Source organism: Pistacia vera, unplaced genomic scaffold (genome assembly GCF_008641045.1).
Source record: "Pistacia vera cultivar Batoury unplaced genomic scaffold, PisVer_v2 Contig751, whole genome shotgun sequence".
NCBI classification, from domain to species: Eukaryota; Viridiplantae; Streptophyta; class Magnoliopsida; order Sapindales; family Anacardiaceae; genus Pistacia; species Pistacia vera.
The window spans coordinates 177,638-186,064 of record NW_022196614.1 but is presented as its reverse complement, the minus strand read 5'-3'; the positions used below and the strand labels follow the sequence as shown (position 1 = coordinate 186,064).

General features: G+C 43.2%; 1 pseudogene; it reads left to right on the top strand.

The window, feature by feature from the left end:
- Positions 1–6,555: 6,555 nt before the first annotated feature.
- On the top strand, positions 6,556–8,372 carry LOC116115696 (annotated as a pseudogene).
- The last annotated feature ends 55 nt before the right edge of the window (positions 8,373–8,427 follow it).

The following is an 8,427-nucleotide window of genomic DNA, read 5'->3' as shown; positions in this document are numbered from 1 at the left end:
CCCCCAAAAAATAGAGCCAAAAAGGGCCAAATTTTTTTTTTTAAATATATTACAAAAATAAAAATAGTGTATAATTTCTTATCTAATGCAATCCAAGGGGCCCCCCAAAAAAACCAAAAGACCCAAATTTATTATAAACTTTTTAGGTATATTCTCATCCAAAGTTTGACAAAATAGCATGTTTGTACCTCTAGTTTTATATATTCTAATTTACACCCCTAAATTAACACATTGAATTTCTTTTAACAATGAAAGTCTAAAATGGTCATTTACATGTCTCAAATTACTCACCCCTAATTCAATCCAAAAATTCGACATTCACATAAATCATCTTCACCCCTCTTCCACTGCTGGCTGTTTGGAGTTGATTCTGGTCGATTTTCTCACTAAAATCAACCGAAACCATCACTTTATCAGTTTCCAAGTGTTTTCCTAGCCTTGATTTGGCCAATTTTTTACAAATGTCGTAACCTAGCTCCACCGCGTGTGCTAGCCATTTTCGGCCTTTTCGACATGTACCTGGCATCGTTGGCCTTCCCCAACAGCACCATTTTCCTTCCTTCAGCCTACTCACCAAAACCCCTATCATACCTCATCTGTTTACTCCGCCATAGCCGGCCACCAATACCTTTTGGGCAGCGAGTTCTCAAGTCTTTTCCGGTCAATCCTAGCATTGGAAATCACCCATTTCACCACTCATCACTTCTCTAGCATATGCTCTCCAAAACCCCCCACCAACCTAACCCCATTAGCCCGCCGGTCGTCATCCACCTCTCCTAGTGATTTTGCATCTCAAAAGACAAGAAAAATAAATTTAAAATAATTTTTTTGTAATATATGCTTATACTATTAGAAGGCCTCTAAAGTAACTTTTGCCTAGGGTCACAAATGTTCTTGAGACAGCCCTGGTTGTAATGGACTATATAAGTAAAAGTATAAATTCATTTTACTTACCAATGAAATGTTATAAAACATTTTCCTCTGTATTTCTACTTTTACTTTAAATACAAAATAAATGAAAATCACAAGCTTTAAGAGTTATTTTCGCAAAAAATAATATCAATGCTTCTTCTCATTCAGGTGAAGTTGTGTTGTTTAGGTCTGAAGTGGGGGTATATAAAGATTTTTCAAACCAATCATTGGTTGCCTATATTTGATACACATATATGTTTCTTAACGTACACTTGACTTGAATCACACTAAAAAATTATGATGGAAAGTGTTATGCCTGAAAAGGTAGGGCTGACGCTGAGCCTTGTCAGCATGGGCGGTTAGAGCTTAGGTAGGTTCTGCAGCCATTCAGATGCAGCCACATCGCATGCTGATGTGAGCGGCATGTGCCAGTGCAGTGGGTGTGCACTAGAGTGGCGAAAGGCTGGAAACGTTCCACGTGTTCCAATCCCTGCACAAGTCGAGGAAATCACTCGAGCAGGTGAGCAACGAGACACAAAGGAGGATTTGCATGGCAATCTGACCCACTCACAGATTCAGTAATCATTACCTCAATTCATCCTACTATAAATAAAGGGCTCCCCTCCCGTTTGTGGGATTAACTAATTTCACTCTGGAATAGCCTATTCTCTCTCTCTCTCTCTCCCCCTCTCATGTATTCTCTAAGCTATAAATCAGCTCGCTAAATGCGACATGATCTCATATATTAATTCAATACCAGTGGACGTAGGATTCGCTTAGTTAAGCATCCGAACCACTTTAAACATTGTTCTTCATCTCTTACTCAAACCAATACCCTCATATTCACGTGTGACTTCTGAGTCAGCTCAGCATTTCCCACGTGCGATTAGTTGGTGTCAAAATCAAGCATCAACAGTTTGGCGCTAGAAGGAGGATCTCTCACTAATCAGTCCCACTACAGCAAATGGCTCGCCGATTTGAATCTGAGCAAATCAATCATGGTGATGAGAAGATCCCCTAGGTACAAGAGGACACTTCTCTCGAGGTGCCCTCAGTCCCACAAAATACCATGGAGGATATCTCTTCAAGCTCATGGCTTAACCCAGCTGTCATGAGCTACCTGGAAAGGTTCAACAATACTCTCCAAACGGTCAGCCAAAGGCTGGACCTATTGGATCGGGTCATGCCACCCGAATCGAATGAGGTGGTACCACCGCCAAAAATGGCTGCAGGTCCCATGAAAGCACGAAAAAGGGCAATAGCCCATGCTGCACGTACTACAACGCGTCAAAGAAAAGGAAAGCAAGTGGCGAAGAGGGGGCCTCGAGGCTCCGAGGGGCCAGCGAACACCGACCGCACCCCGTGTAGAATACTCGTGGCTTTAAGGCTCGATGACATGTCGCGACATGTCCCATGCCACGTCGCGCAAGCACTCCTATAAAAGTGTAAGGCGGGGAGATTCCCATTATCGCCAAAATGATGATTCCGATCGTCGTCGTGCAGGAAGTTCTCATCATCCGCGGGTCGGTTCGCACCACCACGGAGGTTGGGAAGATTCCCCAAACCACGCAACGCCATCACATGACTTTAGCAGCGTGTGTCAAGATTGGCTGAATTGCTCACCGAGGCGAGGAGGAATCCAGCCTATAGTCTTTCCTCAACCGCAACCATGAGGGTCGAACCCACGTTACGGAAAGCGATCCCCAGGTAGCTCCGCTACCTCAGATTGAAGAGCTGTAGCGAGCTCTGGATCAGCTGAAGGCTCAGCGAAATGAGCAAGGGAAGGTCACAGAGGCGTCTCCCTTTTCTCCGACTGTGTTAGCTGCCCCTCTTCCATCCAAATTCAGAATGCCCGATATGCGAGCATTCGACAAAATTTTTGATCCATAGTATCATCTATACGAATTCAATGACTTGATGGAACTCCACCAAGTCTCTGACTTAGCAAAATGTCGTTGCCTGGCAGTAACTCTTACTTCACATGCCAAGTGATGGTTCAGGTCGCTCCCAGCAGGATTAGTCAGCTCATGGCCTTAGATGAACTCGATATTTCTAAGACATTTCCAGGTGAACAGGAAGTTCTCAATGCCTCTGAGCTACCTCAGCAACATAAGGTAAGAGAGGGATGAATCCTTCCAATCTTATATCGACAGGTTCCATAGGGAGCTCCATAAAGTAGCTCATACTCCCGAAGAGTTCGTGCAGACTCTCATCATCGCGGGAGTTCATCCATAGATGGATATGTGGAAAGAGTTGCAATCAGAGGACGATGTTTCCCTCACCCGCTTCTACAACCTTACAGAGAAATACCTCCACATTGAAAACTCCATGGCGACGCTCAACCGCCACGACCCCGGTCCTTCAGGCAGTGTGCCCGGTCGGGGGCAGAACAGGAGGACTGATCGCAGATGGGCTAATGACGATCAACAAAAAGGGAAGAAGCAGTGGTATGAGCCCAAGAAATCTTACGCTCCAGTTCCTCGATCACGACTGCGACAAGAGTTAGCACACCCCTCTGAATGGCTCAGTTTTTTCCATTCTTGACAAGTCAGAAGAGCCGACCTATTTGGAGAACCTAAGCCCATAAAAAATCCCCCTTCAGCTAGAAACAATAAAAAACACTGTCGCTACCATTGGGATAATAAGCATCACACCGATGAGTGTCGGGTCCTTAAACAAACAATTGAAGAGCTCATCAAATAGGGGCACTTCAAAGAGTATGTTGATGACTCTACTCCCGTACGGGAGAAAAATCAAGAAGAACCAGGCAAGAAGCGTCGTGGTCATAAGGGTATCCACAACGTAGGGATAATTTTTGGGAGACCACACCTCGGAAGGAATTCGCGAGGTGCCCAAGAAAGGTATGCTCGTACAGCTCATCATGACCCCATCAGTGTAATGAACACAACGCTACGACCATCTAAGATTCACAAGGAGGAGGAAATCACCTTTCTCCGAAAAAGATGCAGTTCAATTGCATCATCCCCATAACGATGCTCTCGTCATCACTCCCCAAATAGGGCATTGCAACGTCCATAGAATGTTAGTAGATAACGGAAGCGCTGTGAACATCCTATTCCAGCGAGCTATCAAAAGAATAAAACTGGATGAGGCCAACCTAAAACCTGCCTCCATCCCTCTATATGGTTTCACTGGGGATCACCTGATCCCTAAGGGGACAATCTCACTCGCAGTCACATTGGATGACTCCAACGAGGTAACCAAGATCACTGAGTTCTTAGTAGTGGACTGCCTATCCGCTTTCAATGGCATCCTAGGGCGACCTCTATTAAGAAACTTCAAAGCAGTCACCTCGATTTACCATCTCAAGATGAAGTTCCCCACCCCGACGGGGATAGGGGAAGTAATTAAATCTCGGCGCACGACTCGTGACTGCTATGTAAGGGCAATGCAAATGACGTGTAGGGGAAAAGGCACTCCCCGCAGCATTCCCAAACAAGTGATAGCGATCAGTCAGATCGTACCACAGCCTGGCCCAGCCGAGGATAATATGGATCCTCATATCCAGGAATACCCTTCCAGTGGGCCGGTTGAGGATTTATCGGAAGTGTCAGTCGATCGGAGCGAGCCGAGGCGAGTGTTGAGGATTGGAAGCAATCTCAACCCCCAGCTTGCCAGCGACCTTACCAGCTTCCTCAGAGAAAATATTAATGTGTTCACATTGACGAATGCCGACATGGTCAAGATCAGCCCGAATGTCATTTGCCATGCCTTGAACATCGATAGTGAGGCCAGACCTGTCCGCAAAAGAGAAGAGTATTGGATTCGGAGCAATATGTTGTCTTAAAGGTTGAGGTAGATAATCTCCTCCTGAATGGATCCATCCGAGAGGCGCTCTATCGAAGTTGGGTTGCCAACCCAGTGCTGGTAAAGAAGCCTAACGGCAAATGGCAGACCTGCATTGACTTCATCGACCTCAACAGAGCGTGTTCGAAAGACAGCTTCCCCTGCCAAGGATTGACCAGCTCATTGATGCCACCTTCAGGCATGAGTTGTTGAGTTTCATGGACGTGTACTCGAGATACAATCAGATTCCGATGTATGCGTTAGACGAAGAGCATACCTCCTTTGTTACAGATCAGGGGCTGTATTGTTACAAGGTTATGCCCTTCGACCTAAAAAATGCTGGGGCAACTTACCAGCGATTGGTTAACCAAATGTTTTTGGAACAGATCGGGAGATCGATGGAAGTCTATGTTGATGACATGCTGGTCAAATCGTATGTCGCTTCAGATCACATAGCACATCTCATTGAGATGTTTGGCATACTCCGGACGTACAAATGAAGCTCAATGCTCTCAAATGCTCATTCGGAGTATCCTCGGGAAAATTCTGGGGTACATGGTTAATCAGAGGGGAATAGAGATCAATCCTGAGAAAATCCAAGCTCTCCTCCATATGAAAAGCCCGACCAACCGAAAGCAGGTTCAGAGTTTCAACGGGCGAATAGCGGCACTCAGTCGCTTCATATCAAGGGCAACAGATCGATGCTTGCCATTCTTTAATATACTTAGGGCCAATAAGAGGTTTGAGTGGACTCCCGAATGCGAACAGGCATTCCAGAGCATTAAAGAGCACATCGGAAAGCTACCTCTTCTGTCCAAGCCTCTCTCGCAAGAAATTCTCCTCCTGTATCTGTCCGTCTCTCAGTACGCGGTCAGTGCAGCTTGAGTTTGGGAAGAGAACAAGGTTCAATGGCCAGTATATTACGCGAGCAAGTGTCTGTTGGATGCTGAGATGCGGTATCCGGAAATGGAGCGATTGACTTATGCCCTACTGATCGCCTCCAGAAAGTTGCGACCTTACTTCCACGACACACAATCCATGTAAGGGCCAGTTACCCGCTCAAACAAGTCCTCCAGAAGCTAGAGGCGTCAGGTAAATTGCTCAAGTGGGCCATGGAGATAAGTCAGTTCGATCTACAGTACAGATCAAAAGCAACCATCAAAGGGCAGGTTGTTGCCAACTTCGTCTCAGAATTCTCATATCATCCAAAAAAGGAATCCGAGCAACAAGCCAGTGAAGTCACCTAGAAAACTATCCAAAATCTATCGACCTGGAGTCTGTACGTCGATGGATCATCGAATAGGAAAAGGGCCAGGGCAAGCCTTCTCCTCCTAAGACTTGAAGGGACTCGTATTCATGGCATTCTTCGTTTCGGGTTCAAGGCGACCAACAATGAGACCGAGTATGAAGCTTTGCTCGTTGGATTGCAGTTGGCAAGAGAAATGAGATCACCCGCGATCAACATCAAGAGAAAGCTACCTATATATTTCAACAACTTTCAATTTTATTTTTAAATGTTTTATACCTATGAATAATTGATGCTCAAGTACACGTATAATTGATTAAGTAATTATTGGACGTTATTGCGTGATCCAGGCGATACTTTTGTCTACTTTCTAGTTTAACAGGGAAAATCAACCGACGATTTGCTCCTTCCTTAGTTAATGTAAAAGTGACATCATTATGAAGAAAAAGTGGTTTTGATGATGATGAAACGGAAAGAGACCTTTTTTGACTTCTAATATCTTGTTGGCAAAGCAGCACTGGTTCTACAGGTTTAATAAATATAAATACCTTTCAAGTTTTCTTATTAAATGAATCAAGAACATCATCGGAAAGAAAGACTTATTCATTATAGCTGATGGATAGACTAGTTCCAGCATCTAAGAAGCCTCATATAGTTTGCGTCACGTTCCCAACTCAAGAACACATAACCCCACTGCTCAAATTGGCAAAATTACTTCATTTCAGAGGTTTCCACATAACGTTTGTGAGCACCGAGTACAACCACAAACGCTAATTAAAAGCAGAGGCCCTGATGCCCTCGATGGCTTACCGGATTTTTGTTTGGAAACGATCCCGGATGGTCTGCCTCAAGTTGATGCTGATGTTACACAAGACGTCCCGATCTTGAACAACATTTCAGTCCCATTTCGTGATTTTCTCAAAAAATTGGATTCTTCCCCTAATATTCCATGTGTTACTGGCATAATTTCGGATTCAGGTCTGCCTTTTACTCTGCAGGCTGCGGAAGAACTTGGAATCCCCACTGTATTCTTCTGGGCTATGAGTGCGTGTGCCTTCCTAGGATATTCAGAGTATTCAAATCTTGTGGCTAAAGGTTTGATTCCTTTAAAAGGTATTATTTACAATTTAATTAATTGCTTAACTTTATTTTATTTTTTAATTCAAGTCATCCATTTCGCATCAATGAGGTATCATATTTTATAGAAAAAACTTTATGTTAAAAGATGTACCTATTGGCTAATTTAGTTAAGGGTTGGGATAGGCGGTTATTTTTTAATTGAAAATATTTAGTTGAAACATAAGGTAACAAATGTAAAATATTGCAGATGTGGCCGATATGGAAAATGGCTATTTGGATACTGTTGTAGATTGGATTCCAGGATTGGAAGGCATCCGGCTAAGGGACTTGCCAACCTTCATTAGGACAACAGATCCAAATGATACATATTATGTTAAACTTAATCATGGAACTGATAAAGACGTCTCAAAAAGGTTCGGCCATTATTCTCAATACGTTTAATGACTTTGAGCATCATGTTTTGAATACTCTCTCCTCTATATTCCCTCCTATTTACAGGGCCGGTCCTCTTCAATTATTTCTCAATAACATTCCCCAAAATTCTCTAAAATCTATTGGTTCAAATCTCTGGAAAGAAGAGACTGAATGTCTCCAATGGCTCAATTCCAAGAAACCAAAATCCGTAGTTTATGTGAATTTTGGGAGCGTCAGTGTCATGACACAGCAACAAATGACTGAATTTGCTTGGGGACTTGCTAACAGCAACCAAACGTTTCTATTTATTATAAGAGAAGATCTTGTTATGGGTGACTCAGCGATTTTGCCGCCTGAGTTTCTTGAAAAAACTAAAGAAAGAAGTCTACTGGCGAGTTGGTGTCCACAAGAAGAAGTGCTCAATCATCCATCTATAGGAGGATTCTTGACTCACAGTGGATGGAACTCTACCATTGGAAGCGCGTGTGGTGGAGTGCCAATGGTTTGTTGGCCATTTTTCGCAGACCAACAAACTAATTGTTGGTTTGCATATAGTAAGTGGAGTATAGGCCCGGAAATCGACAATAATGTAAAGAGAGATGAAATGGAGAAACTTGTGAGGCAGTTAATGGAGGGAAAGAGTGGTACAAAGATGAGAAGTCAGGTCATGAAGTGGAAGAAGAAGGCAGAGGAAGCCACTAGTCCGAATGGTTCATCATATGTGAATATCAATAAACTAGTTAAGGAGGTACTGTTATTATAATATTAAATATTACAGTTCTTAAGTACTATGATACTTGCAATTAGGCTAGAAATGATTATGTTAGTATTACTTAATTAATGTAGGATGCTTCTTTTTATGTATACTTTCTTGGATATCAATCAGAGAAAATATAATTTTCATAGTAGAATAAATGACATATGCTCTTCGATTATGTTAAGAGTATATAACTTTGTTTTGCTTTCTA